Source organism: Gavialis gangeticus, unplaced genomic scaffold (genome assembly GCF_001723915.1).
Source record: "Gavialis gangeticus isolate Ggan-Ray unplaced genomic scaffold, GavGan_comp1, whole genome shotgun sequence".
NCBI lineage: Eukaryota > Metazoa > Chordata > Crocodylia > Gavialidae > Gavialis > Gavialis gangeticus.
In genome coordinates, this window is record NW_017728997.1 from 23,011,063 (window position 1) to 23,023,243 (window position 12,181).

Below are 12,181 nucleotides of genomic sequence, written 5' to 3' on the forward strand. Positions count from 1 at the left end.
TGTCAAAAGAGGGAAAGGGAAAAGTGGGAATAAGAGAAGCTACAAAAATCTTGGCCAAATATGACATGACAGAAACCTCAATGCAGCAAACACAGGTTCACAACACACAAATCTACTGCTGTAACAACTTGAGGATGGGCACACTCCAGTCTGAGGGGTTATGGCATAAGATGTGCTGGCATTCTGATGGCCAGGCTTCATCTTCTGAACCAGCAAAAAGCAAGTTTTCTTCAAAGAGAAAAATCTGGAGCCCAAAACATCTTCATGATGACTGGTATTAGAGAGCCTTAAGAGCACAAGTAGACCCTCATTACCCACATATCTGTTGTCTCATGCTCCCAGCCCCTTAAACACTTCCACTTTAACAGAAAACTGAAGCAGCATCAGTATTAAACATAATAAGAGGCAGAGATTGTTGCCAGCCAACAGAGAAGGAGCAGGGAGAGAGAGAGAGAGAGAGAGAGAGGCAACTGAGCTGTGATCAATTTTAAGGAAAGGCTCAGATGAAATTGCCCAAGTCTAATGTATACCAAACATATACAATTTTATAAACATGGAAGATGGAAAGTAGCAGTAAAAAAAGCCTCTGCCCCTTTATGATTCAGGGACAACAGCAGCTCTAATGCTTATAGCATTGCTGCAAATGAGTTGGTGATGCCTACTGTTGATAGTTTTCATTTAAAATGGAGAGAGAGAAATCTATTTTACAAACTCCAAAGTAAACCAGCTGCTTTCTTTGCTTACTTTAACACTTCCCCCTCACTCCACATTCTCCCCTCCCCACCATCCCCCTGATACACACTTACGGAGCTCTCATTACTCAGACTGCCAATACGCAAGGCATTGAATGCCTCCCCTATGGAAAGCTTAGGGAGAGAGTACAGGCTCTCCAGAGACAAATGCTCAAAATATTTAAGGTCTGACAACAAACAAGGCAAAAACTAATCTGTTTAAGCCTTCATTTCTCCTCCCGAGCTCCTCTTAGGCAAATGCAGTTCTAAGGTTCCTGAGCTCACCTGAAAGAACAGAAGCCGGCTGTGGAAGGACATGAGGTTCTACCTCAATTGCACATTACCTCTTTCCAAATTAGATCTGCCCAGCCTACAAGTGAATAGACTTTTTCCCCACCCAAGGAGCCAATCCTATGAACCTATCAGTTCCTTAATTATTTCTGGTTTGTGCATCACCAGTCTAGGACTTTGCCTACCTAACAACTTGACCCGCGGGGATATCACGGGGGAGAAGGATGGGTGGTGGTAGTAGTGGCCCCACACACTTATCCTCAGCTCAGTTTACATAGGTGAAGTAGAAAAGGTGAGGGGACAGTTTCTCTTAAGCCACTCAGAACACAGAGATACCCACATTTGAATGGCATGCTACAGATGGATTATTTTATCAAAACCCTACCAATGCTATATGAAATTCATAGTGCACCTATAATCAACACACCTGCCTCTGGGCAGCATAAAATGATCAATGTATAGGGCCAGGAAAGAGCATTCTTTACCCCACTGCACAGTACAACACAATCATAGTGGTGGTGGTGGACGGGTCATATTCGACCTGGGGGGAAGTGGGCAGCGGAGTCCCCCAGGGCTCGGTCCTTGGGCCCACGCTGTTCAATTTCTTTATTAGTGATTTGGACAACGGAGTGAAAAGCACCCTGTTTAAATTTGCTGATGATACCAAAATTTGGGGTGAGGTGAGCACGCTAGTAGGGAGGAAAAGGCTGCAGCAAGACTTGGATAGGTTACAGGGGTGGGCTAGCAAAAACAGGATGCGCTTCAATACTGACAAGTGCAGGGTGCTGCACTTGGGCAGTAGTAACCAGCAGCACATGGGAAACGCCCTTCTTGAGAGCATGGAAATAGAAAGAGATCTTGGAGTCATTACCAACTCCAGGATGAACATGGGCGACAATGTGAGGTCACGGTTGGAAGGGCTAACCGGACCTTGTTGTGCATCCACAGGTGCATCTCAAGCAGGGCCAAGGAGGTGATCCCCCACCTCTATGCAACACTGGTCAGGCCACAGCTGGAGTACTGTGTCCAGTTCTGGGCGCCCCACTTCAGGAGGGATGTGGACAACACAGAGGGTCCAGAGGAGGGCCACCCGCATGATCTGGGGACAACAGGGCAGACTCTACAACGAGAGACTGCGGGACCTGAACCTGTTCAGCCTTCACAAGAGAAGGCTGAGGGGGGACCTGGTGACCGTCTATAAACTCACTGGGGGGACCAGAAGGGTTTGGGAGAGACCTTGTTTCCCCTAGCACCCCTGGCATGAGAAGGAATAATGGCCACAAGTTGTTGGAGAGGAGGTTTAGATTAGACATCCGTAAGAACTACTTCACTGTCAGGGTGGCTAGGATCTGGAACCAACTTCCAAGGGAAGTGGTGCTGGCTCCTACCCTGTGGGTCTTTAAGAAGAGATTTGATGCCTACCTAGCTGGGATCATTTGAGCCCAGTTTTTTCTCCTGCCCAGGTAGGGGGTCAGACTTGAAGATCTACAAGGTCCCTTCCGACCCAACTTCTACGATTCTATGAATGGGAAAAACTTTCATCGGCCCCTGAAAACATCAGCAACTGCTGGCAGCAGAATACTGTAGTAGATGGTCCATTGGACTAATCCAGCACAACAAATTCTGCCAAAGCAGCTGTCACAAGTTTGGAAATCTAATTTCTATTCATTTAAGAAGCTTCTCTTAAACTCTCTTTGCTCTAAAGGGAATGCAGTCAGCTTTGGAGCTGTTTTTTAATATGGCCTAAAAATGCTCTTATTAGCTATATGCTTGGGTAAGGAAATCCTTTGAAGTCTTCCAAGGTCACAGTCACGTATCTGCTTTGTCTCCCTGCAGAAGTATCCCATCTCCATCCAAGGTCATTTTGCAAATGAAGACTCAATGGTCCAGTTTCCAACATCAGAGAAGATATTTTCAACAAGGCCAGAGACTTGCACGTTACTGTATATTCTATTCTCTCACTCAGACGCACACAGAACATACCTTAACCAGCAGTACACGCACAGTATTTTCCAGGTTCTACACTAGAGCCTAATAAAACACTTGAATGCGTGAGAAAGCCATGAAGACAGTCAAGGAAAAGACTTAGCATTAACCAACTGCCTTCTAAACCCTGCTGGGAAGGAACAAGGTAGATATACATGGACATAGGGGATACACCATCTTTCTGCGCTGCCTCAGAACCTGAAATGAGGTGGGTTAGAGCAAGGTAAAATGGAGACAGCAGAAGCTTTGAGCTAGAAATAATAAGGACTACCTGGAAGAGGAAAAAAGGACTGTGTATCAAGATGGCTTGACTGCAGAATTCTTCGCTTCCACGATCATTCGGTAAAAACAAACAGGCAGGTGTAAATTCCTCCACCTATGGTTCTGTTAAAGCACCTCAAGTCTTGGCCCAAAGCACCCACATCACACTAATCCTTTTCTTGCTAGGAAAAGGCTGCCAAATTAGGCTATGGTTTTGAGCTACAGAAAAATGTCCACCAAGGACTTGATTCTCACTTCTGGAGGCTTTGCTTCCAACTGTGCATTCTAAATAGCGAGTCTGCTGGTTCTTGGCTAAATGCACTATCCACCCCCCACAAGCCTCTGATCAGAGATAATGCTGCAAGGTAGCATCTTTTAATGAAGGCTGACTACATCATAATAAAGCCATCTGTAAAAAGAAGGAACAGAGGATGGGCAAGGAAGAGGTTTTCAGGCTCTGGAACTATATTCTTTTATTTTTACACTGCAGTCTCCAGGGCATGGCTGTATCAAGAGAAACTTGCAAATATATGTCACTGCCAGCAAAATTTTGATTTCCATTTGATAGCACAATTTGCAAACAGCAGTTTTCCATGTCATGCAAGTGCTTAACATTTGTAATAGCTACAAGAATTCAATGCTGATTTACATTCATTGGGCAATGCACAGATTTTTCCTATGTGCACTATGAAATGCTGGGGTTTACAGGAAGGCAGCTCAGAAAGCTCATGAGGTAGGGATGGCTAGAGAGTTGCCACCATTAACCTCTACAAGGAACACAAGCAGGGAGTTACAGTTGTAAATGAGGAATGGACTGTTGGCTAAGTTTAGGAGCAGGAAAACTGGTTTCGCTCTCAAGTCCAAGTGGTGTGCAATTAAAACTTTCATGGGCTGTCATGACCTAAGGAATTGCAGTAATATTTATCCCCAGGACCAGTCAGGTTTATTTGTTATAACTTTGACAATGGGCCCAAGCCCATCAGAAATTACAAGCAGCCCTCCCCCCCCCCAACAGTTAGAGGTAAATGTACAACACTAGATGTACAACAATTAATTCCATGGGTCAAATGAGAAAACAAGAAAATGAGTACAGATTCTAGGTTAATAAATAAGATGCCACAAGAGGATACTGAGCAAAGAACTCCACCTAGTGCCCACTGCCCCTTACACGCATCTAGAGGAACCTGTGGGCATCATCCAGTGAACTCTGCCTGAAGGCGTGCACGGAAAACAGATGGAAAGGCAGCCCCACAGTTGCCCAGGTTCCCTCCAGCCAGCACTTCCTGATCTCCTAGGATCTTTTAAGTGAGCAATGTTTATGACTGAGCTTTTAAAATACATAAAGCTTTAAAACTTAGCCAAGTAGACCAGACAGAATCAAGAGTCTTGAGTCTATGGGATTCAATATGTAGGGAATCAATCCAGCTCTGAATACTGGGTAAACTTCAAATCAAATCCCAACATCTATTATAGCAGGTACTATTTATAAAACATACCTGCACACCATTTGCTCTCTAATTATAGTTGAAGCATAATCATTTACTTTTCATGAGATGCTTTTGTACCTTACCGCTCCTAATAAAGAGAGTCAATAAAAGCCATTTCAAGAACCTGTTGATTGATTTATTGATTGAATAAAGTTCACCAGTGCAGTAGATTATTAATAGCCAAACTGGAAAATGACTTCACATATGCCATTGGAGAGCCTATACCACAAGAGGGTCTTGCAAGTTAAGCAGAGGTTTGCTTAGCAATAAGTCTGATGTGAACAAATCTGATGCGATGAAACCCTTAACTCTGTTCTGCATTTGCTAATCTGGTTAGTCAACTAATGTCACAAAGTCAGGGTTTGAGTCTGCCACTGGATTCTGGATTAAAAGGGGAAATAATGGGGGGTGGTGGTGGGGAGGCTAGCTCAGCTCCATGTTAACTGGAAACAAACTGGAGAAAGAAGGATGAAAGAAAGCAGTCCTGCCAATGCCACACAAGAGAGTTTGAGATGGGAACGGAAGCAGAATTTTGCATCTAAGTGAAGCTGCCAGGTAGGAAGCAGTGAGGGGCAACATATCCAATTCTCCAGTGTTAGGAGTTCATGCAGAGCAGTCTGCATGTTGAAAACAGGCCAAAGAAGCTTTCAAGGAGCACAGATTGCTGTAGCCCAGGTTCTCTCTCACACTTCTCAAGCAACCCAAAGCTGGCAGCATGGGGCCCACATAGACTTTTGACCGACAGAAATAAGCTTTACGTTAATAAAGGTAACCTAACACTCTCCATCACTTTCCCACACTGTCTCCCTCTACCCCCACAGGTAGGGTGGAAGATAGACACATCTTGCAGAGTCAAGTCAACAAACCTTGGGCTCTAGTGAACCAAACTCCAAGCGTGAAGAACCCTTGAGAAAAATGCTCTCCAGGCAGCCTACTTACATGTCAGCTTGGGTAAGGGTGTGGGGAGAGAGCTAAGCTACAGTGCAAATAAGAGCAGAGTGTGGAAAGCTCTGTCAGGATGGCGCTGGGAGCTATCACTTTTCAGGCTGCCATGCAGCAGACAGCACATCAAGTTCTTTCACTGCTACACTTAAACATTCATTATGAAAGAAAGGAGCTTTCACTCAGCCATAAGAAACTTTTGTACCTTGGTCACAAGCTTCATAAGCTTGATTTTTTTGCCATGTTCCCTGTAACATTACATTTGCCTCTGAAATAGAGAAGAGAGATGAGGCACATGAAAGACTTCCGACTGGCTTAGCCCTGGCTCATTAGCAACTGGAAGTTGTTACCACTGGACAATTGTTTAGTGGCTGGAACAAACACACACAGCTCCTTCTCAACACAGGGGGGCACCATTCAGTATAATGCCAAGGGTGACCCATACTGATCAGTGGCTTGTCTTTGCCAGGTGACTCAACCATGTTTCAAACACCATTTATAATGAGTCAGGCGAATACAATGTAGACAGGGCTGAACACAACTTGTCCTTACCTACACTGACCAGATGGTTGTCAGCATTGTCTCCGCTAACTTGGTTGCTAGGTATCAAGTTTAAATAGGATTCATCTGTCTAGTGGAGGAAAGCCCAAGGAGGCCAGCAGCTGAGCAACTGTCTCACAGAGGTGGTTTCCTGGGAGGCTGAGTTCAAGAACATGGGTAGGGCTGGGAAGAAAGGTAAAAGCCTGTACTCTCACGACCATGTCTACAAAAGTATTTATACCACTTGTCACCCTGGTATAGAGGATTCTGGGTTGTATTGAAGAGAAAAAGGAATTCAATGTCCAGAGATGTCAGTGACTTCCCCCTCCCATACACTAGCATGACATTAATGTGGGGGAGAGAGGGGAATTCTCAACTGTAGACAATCAAGGAGGCTAATGAAAGATTGCAAATTTGGTTTTGGGAAAACAATCTGCTAATTAGCAAGGATCCCTGCTTCTCCATACAAACCCCCTCAGTGTCTTTGGAAACGAATGCCAGACTTATCAAAACAACCTTTAAAAATAAAAGGCTTTAAAGGATTATTTGTCTCATAACAACAGCCTCCCTCCTTCTCTTAATATACATGATCAAAAGCAAAACCCCTTCTGAAAAAAGAAAAGCAACACTCCAATATCCCATTTCTATTTAGTTCTGGAATATCCTCCCCACAAAAGACCTGAAAACTCCTCATCTTCGAAGATCAAGCTTTCCCTCTCATTAGCACCACCCTCACGTTTTCTTGAGCTATGGTCATATAAACCCTGTGCACCTTTTCACTCTATTGAATCAATCTCCCCTGGCAACTTCTGGTGTGGTACTAGGCTCCCCCCTCCCTCTGGCTCTTCTTCCCTCACTAATTCCGTGCTCAGAACTGTGAAGCACAAAATTAGACATTTCAAATTAAGCAGAGAGAGAGGGAGAGAGAAAATGAGAGAACCTTATTAAATCAACATTAGCATCAGAGCATCTTTAAAAGAGAAACTCAATTGCAAAATATTACTTGCCTCTGTAAAACCTTTTATGTGGACGGAAATGAGAGAGACAAGTAACAGCTTCACTCTTCCTCCTTTCCATCCACTGCTCCCCTCCACACTGGTCACGATGCTTGAGCAATGATAGCAAGATACTTTCCAATCCACAGTCCCAAAGGTAGTGGAGCTTGCCTTGAGCTTACAAGAGTTGGAATTACCAGGCAGCAAGGCCACTGCTGAGCAGCGTCTGTCACAATGTGACACCTCGGCCTTTTCAATTTTTTTTAAAACACACCATGCACAGAGAAGTGGATTCCTCGTTCCTTAAGGGAAAGTCAAAGTCAATGGCAGCAATAAAAGTTTTACTCCCTACAAAACAGACCACAACCAAGGTATTACACATGCACAGTAAGGCAAAGAAACCAAGCCTATCAGTAGAACCTGTAACTGAGGGAGACTATTGCTGTTATAGCTGACAGCAGTCTAAATATTCGGTTCAAAACGTCTAAACTTTTCCCAGCCAGGTAGGTTCAGCCTGCCCTCTCTTCAAGACAATTCAGTTGAGTTTGATACAGTTCACTGTCTACTGGATGATCAAAGGCCTTAAAATCTTGTTGCTCTACATGGCTTTTCAAGTTCTCATGACTTTTTCCACAACAGAGCGGACATTTTCCCCAGTGTCACAAGATCAAATTTACATGGCCTAAGCTGGTGTGTAGTACTCTGTGCAGCACTTGTCTAACCCTTCCCCAACCCCCTCAGGCTGGTGGTATTTCATCAGTGATGTATGCAGATATTTGAGAAGTGCTTAGTTAAAGAGAGTGTTTTAGAAACCTACATCATACTTTTTAATTCACAATACTAAGAATAGACATGCTTTTCCACACAGTAGGTCAAGGAAGTGTTTAGCTAATGTTTAGTTAGCATCTTTTGTGCTACTGTGGGGTCTGGCAGTCAAGACTCAATTCCCTGGAATGCCCAATCACTTCCTGTGCAATTTGGGGTATTAAAAAAAAGGGGGGGGGCTAGAAAAATGAATTACAAAAGTGTATCACTATCCTACAGGAGTAGAGGCAGTACTGTAGCGTATTACTGCCCTAGTACAAAAACACAAGACACCTTATAAAAAGGCACTGGAAAAGAGATCTCCCCAAATAGGCATAATTCTGACAACGCCACCTAACTGGACACATCTCCGTGATCAGAGCGACCATAAACAGATTTACTAGTATTTATTCTAGCAGCCCCAGGACTTCACTATACAGTACCAAGTACTACAAAGCTTAGCCTAGTCTCTTCTCCAAAGAGCTCACATTAGATCAAAATACAACAAGAACAACAAACAGGAAACAGGGAGGACAAAAGAAATGGAAACGTGGACCTATAAACACAGAATAAGTTTGCTTAAGGAAACTGTCTCCCCAATATCCAGATTGCTTCTGAAGGGTCCTCAGAGGGCCACAGTGGCAGTGGATCTGATCAAGGTGAACAATTCGTCATTGCACTATAAAGCTAAAGTTTCAGGCAAGCAAGAGAACTAACCCATTTATCTAGTGGAGCATTGAACCTTCCAGCTTGAGGCTGTTCAGTTCCCCCCTCCCCCCCAGCCCAATGAGAGAGTCTTTTTACACAAATCCATTATACACCCGCTACATGCACAAAAATGGATCAAGGGATTGCAGCACTACGCACAAAGGAAAACCATTTTGTTTCATCCCTCTCTACCCTGAGTTGCTTTCCCTAGCGGTCTGCTGAATGAAATCTCTCCTGTTTACAGGAATATAGGATTGGAATGGATCCTTTGGGTTAAAATCTAGTCACCCTACTCTTGCAAGGAACCACTTCAATGACTTTCATAAGGCAAAAAAGTGCCCATCAGTACCCTAGCACTGAATGCAAGGGACACAGTTTTTCAGACATTATGGGATTCATTCTACAAATGGGAAGCAGTTCTCTCATACACACAATATGGAGCACTGTCAAGCTGAAAAGGCATCATCAATTTAGCTTACAATCATCACTGGTAATTCAGGGCCTTTACAAGGTAATGGTCAACTCCTATGATATTTGCATGGTCAGTGTTTCCAGCTCTTCAGGCTTTTCAGGGTGAGAAGCCATTTCCACTACCAAAGAAATGAAGTGCTAGAAGGTTGGCAAAGACTGGAAATCACCTCTTTTGTGGAGATCTCATCTTCCTGCTCCACATTATGTAGACCAGCAGTCAATTAGATAACTTAGTAGAAAGCAATGAAGTAACATATATGTATTTATAAGTTTGCTTATAACAGAAGGCATGAGAGAACTTTAAAAAAAATTACAATTAAAACCAAAATAAAATTTTAAAAATCCACACACATGCAGCCTAGCCATCAGATGGGTCATAAAGGAAAGGGGTGGAGGAGGGAGCCTGAAATTACTTGCCCAGATCCACAGAAAATAAGGGGAAGAGTCAGGATTAAATGTCGGAGGTCCTACCTCCTAGGCATAATTTTTTACAACTGCTAGATCACATCACATCTTTGTTCCCCAAATGCAAGGACCCAACTGCAGAGGAAATCAATTTTTCAGTCTGGTCTGGTGGACATCACATATCTGTTCAGATAGTTTTTGAAGGGGGGCAGGGGAACTCTGTTGCAAGGTCTCAGCTGGTAAGAACCTGCCTCCCATCACCTTGCGATGATACCACAATTGGCAGATCTATTTGGACCTATCTTGGGTACAATGGAAAAAAAAAAAAGTAACAGACTTTGAAAGTAGAGGCAGAAGCAGGAGCTGCAAGTAAAGACTGAAAGAGGATTTGAATCACCAAGAGTCACGCAGCAGCAGTGAATGACGGAAGGCCATCAACTCATCCAAGTAACCAGTACAGCCCAAACCCATTAGCTCAATCTAGGTGCCAGTCTGCCTACCGTTGTCCACGTAGTAAATTCTAATTCTGAGCACTGAAAGAAAGGACCCTTGAGAAAGGCAAAGACAAAGTAAAAGAAGAGGGGGCAGGACAAACACAGTACAATACAAGGAGTCACGCTGGGGTTTGCTTTCAATATTAACACTTGGCTACAGCACTCAGACCACCTCCGAGACACTAGCAAAATGGGCCCCTCCTGTCATCATTCTGCTCTTCACACAGCAAACTGGGAATTAATGTTCACGGGTTCTGATGAGTGACATAATTGCAATTTAAAAAGGGCAATTAATCATCAGCCATGCTGCTGGCTGCTTTGTCAGGCTGGGATCCTTTCCCTCCACACCTGCCAACACACGCGTGCACACACACACACACGTAAAGTAAAAAAACACAAAACAAGACCACAGTGCTGCCTTTTCTCTCCCCATCCCTACCCCCTGGATTCTTTTCTCCCACACCTGCCAACACACACACACACACACACACAGAAAAAAAAACACAAGACCACAGCGCTGCTTTTTCTCTCCCCATCCCTCCCCCCTGGATTCTTTTCTCCCCCCCCCGCCAACACACACACACACACACACACAGAAAAAAAAACACAAGACCACAGCGCTGCTTTTTCTCTCCCCATCCCTCCCCCCTGGATTCTTTTCTCCCCCCCCCGCCAACACACACACACACACACACACAGAAAAAAAAACACAAGACCACAGTGCTGCCTTTTCTCTCCCCATCCCTACCCCCTGGATTCTTTTCTCCCATCCCTTGCCATGCTCCACTTCTCACGTCACGTGCATGGAAAGTGTACACACAAACCCTGCGCAAACCCCTATCTGGATTACGTCCATCCTTCCTCCCATCTGCTCTTCCTTGATGCCCAACCAGTCCTTCTGCCATTTGGGTAGAGAACGGTCTCTCAATATGTTGCTTCCCAGATGCCAACTGAGGCATTCAAGAAACAATGGCCCTGGCACCTCTGTTTTCATCCCTGTGTGACCACAATATTTAAGCGCATCATCCAGCCCACCTTCACGTGGAAAGCCTATGCAACACTTTTAGGTCACGGTATGTTTCTGCAGGTAGAAAGCATTGTTCAGATGAAGGATCCAGGTAGGAAAGGGTGAACAGCAGCCTTCACAGAGTCAGCTTTCAACAAATATCTGGCAAGACTGCTGCGTTTACATTGCAGTTAATGTCCGTTTTGCACTATGCTTCATGCTTTTATAGGAGGGTTTTGCAGCATGCTCTGAAAGAGATCCAATTCTAGGATTAGTTCTGCCACCTCTGGAAGCCGATTCCAGAGCTGAACCACTATCACCAGATGTGGAGGGGATTTCAGCAGCCAGTATTTAAGAGAAAAGGCTATTTCATAGCTGGTTTTAAGCTCAGCACTGGGATCAGAGGGGGAAAAAAAAGTTCTGGCAAAGCTTTCTTATCATAACTACTTTAATAAGTAGAGCACTAATTCCCCTCCCCTACAACAAGAGTAAATTCCTGAAAGTATTTCCCCTCACTGGAAGAGCAAGAACAGAAGACTCATGGAATCCACCATGCTACACGTCATGAAGACTCAATTCACCTGGGAAGTACCTTAGTACTGTCGTAAAAGGCACTACAGAAAGTCTTAAGATCAACAAATTTAGAGATGTATAAACATGAGTTGTCACCTTGAACAACATGGAGAAGACTAGCTCCCTGGGCCAAAGAGGTTATGTTAGAAATCACTTCAGCCAAATGAAGAACCTGCATTAAGACATGGATCTATGATCCTAGCCGAGAGCAGTGGATACGTGCCGTAGAGCAGGGGTAGGCAAAATGCAACCCAGGGGCAGGATGTGGCCTGTCAGGCCATTCTATCCGGCCTGCAGGGCCCCTAAAAAATTTGGAAAATTAATATTTATCTGCCCTGGGCTGCCTGTCATGCGGCCCTCAATGGCTTCCCAAAACCCAGTAAGGGGCCCTCTGCCAAAACTAACTGCCCACCCCTTGAAACGCAGGCTAAACAAGATTTCCCGAATCACCTATAATTGGAAACCAATCAGTTTTTGACACTATTTC

The 12,181-nt window shown here is 44.4% G+C and overlaps 1 protein-coding gene across 4 annotated transcripts in view; it reads right to left on the reverse strand.

Annotated features, from left to right (window-relative positions):
* CHCHD6 (coiled-coil-helix-coiled-coil-helix domain containing 6) overlaps positions 1 to 12,181 on the reverse strand; it is a 172,035-nt gene that overhangs the window by 122,668 nt on the left and 37,186 nt on the right. The gene's annotated exons all lie outside the window — the stretch shown is intronic.